Here is a 2,639-nt window from a genome sequence, read left to right on the forward strand (position 1 = left end):
AAGTTCAAAAGCTCTCCGAAAACTATTATGAAAATTCTAAAAGGAAAGCTCCTTGAATAACTTGAATTCTATCCTATTTATACACTTTCCAAAATGATCTTCAAGCCTTGAGTTGGGCCTTTGTTCTTGGTGGAATTGGGTTGAAAGAGGCCTTGGTTGATTGTTCTTGAAGTTTGAAGAAGAACCGAAGTGAACCAATTGAACCGATTTTGAAGTTAGCCATAGTTGGTCCCAACGTTAGGGTCAAAGTTAGGGGGCTAACTTTGACCCTAACTTTTCATAGCAGCAAGCAATATTCTCTGGTTTGGACGTTGGTGCCAACGTTAGGGGTCTAACTTTGACCCTAACGTTGGCCTTGCTTAGTGCTAGTGGCGCCAACGTTAGCCTCCAAGTTAGGGGGCTAACGTTGGCGCAAACGTTGGTGCCCCTCCCTTTGTGGTTCATGTGCCAACGTTAGCCTCCAAGTTAGGGGGCTAACGTTGGCGCAAACGTTGGCTGGCCCAGGGATGAATTTCAAGTTTCTCTTGCCAACGTTAGCCTCCAAGTTAGGGGGCTAACGTTGGCTCAAACGTGGGAAGCCCAGGGAGAATCCTTCATGCCCAACGTTAGCCTCCAAGTTAGGGGCCTAACGTTGGGGCTAACTTCATGCTTTCCTGGTTCAATTTTCACTTATTCCATTGTCCTCTTTTCACTCCTAGCCATTCCTCTTTGCTTCAACCTTTCTCCAAGCTTTCTTCACCTATCATTAATCAACCAAACTCATCAAAGCTATGCTCAAAATCATGAGATATTCAATCTTTCATAATATGCAACAAATATAGCCTAAAACCTCATGAAATGGCATGAATTCATATATGGTTGGTTCAATCAAGGGAAACATGAAAATCTACTCAATTAGCTTGCTTGTAGCTCAAGAAAGTGCATAATTCTAATGAAAACTAAAGAAAAAGACTAGCTAAATTAGGCTAAGATGACTTGTCATCAAATCCCCACCAATATTTGTACTTCCAATGACCTCCGGGATCCCAAGTTAAGTGTACAAGGCCTTCAAGGAGGCTTAAGCAAGTGACAAGGCCCCAAAGTTGATGATTGTTTATGTATATTCCGGGGTCCCATACTTTGTTTGTCAACCCCCTTTCTTCTTTATCTTCATGCTTCCAATAGGGTGACAAACTTATTGAATTCTCTTTGTGACTCTTAGTTATCATCCTAATTCCATTGACTTGAGTACCATTCCACCTTTGAATTGAGTTTCTAGCCACTATGTACCTTGATTCTTGTTGCCAACCAACATCCAACTCTTTTCTACTTTCTAACCCACAAATAGTTCTAAGTTGACCATCTGTTTCTAACAATGCATATTGATATGGGCCAAGAAAATTAAAGGATGAGATGATTACCCACTGAATTTGTGATTTGGATAGTGACTTAGCAAGGAAGATATCTAATGGGCTTGACATTGTAGGCTCCACTTCCTTTGGCTCCTCCTTGATGATTTCCACCTTTTGACAACTTTCTTCAATTTCCTCTTATTTGCTAACTTCTTCCAACTCTTCTTCATTGATCACAACATGCATTGGAGGTTGTGCACATGCCTCCTCAACATCAGTTTCACATCCCATGGAAGAAGCTCCAACAAGATCACCATTGTCACTTGATGTAGAATTGTCTTCAATGATGGAATGTCCTTCTTATTCAACCTCCCCTAGGTCTTCTTCTACTTCTTCTTCGTCAACAATCTCCATCTCTTCCACTTGTTGCAAAACACACTCCATTTTCTTGTGCTCAACTTGAGACTCTAAAATCTCCCTCATACTTCCCTCTTCGGTTGCTTTTTCACAATCATCCGTGGACATATTTTGCTTGTGGCATGAATTCCACGAGTCCAACTTTTGACGGATGGTTGCTTGAAGCCGATCCATTGCTTTCTTGAGATGATCCTTTGAATCTTGTTCCTCTTCACTAACATAAGTAGGATCATATGTCTTGGATTGATGGACATGGATATTCTTCCATGGAGGGTTGTGATGGAAAGGAGAATTCATTAAGGCTTGGAGGTTGGAAGGTTTTTTGGTTGTTGGTAGAAGGTGGAAGTATACGGGACATAAGTTTTTAGAGGGTAGAGGTGAAACTAGTGAGTTTGGTTAGGAGATCTTCTTGCTCTTAAGGAATGATACCAAGTGTATCATTCATGGGAACTTGGTTTGAAGGGTAAAGATGTTGGAGTGGTGGTGATTCAATGGTTGCTTGCTAATAATTATCACAAGGATATGCATAGGGAGAATATGGAATAGGATTTTGTGGAGGCAATTGGTGGAAATAGGATGTGGATTGAGAGTATGGTGGTTAGAATGATGGCGTTTGAGGACTATGTTGTGAGTATGGCACATGGAATGATGGTGGTTGAGTGGAATAATCATGATAAGGACCATCATATCCATTGGAATGATATGCATTATAGGAGGGATTACCATCATAGTAGCTTGAATGAGGAGGTTGCCATGGTGATTGCTCATATGGATGTGGCTCCCTTCTCAAGTATTCATCTCTCCCATAATGTGAGACATCATTCAAGTTTTCATCACCTACAACATAGTTATAACCATATCCAAAACCACAAGGACGAGAATTCATAGTGA

The sequence above is a fragment of the Arachis ipaensis genome, chromosome B06 (genome assembly GCF_000816755.2).
Source record: "Arachis ipaensis cultivar K30076 chromosome B06, Araip1.1, whole genome shotgun sequence".
In the NCBI taxonomy this organism is placed as follows: Eukaryota; Viridiplantae; Streptophyta; class Magnoliopsida; order Fabales; family Fabaceae; genus Arachis; species Arachis ipaensis.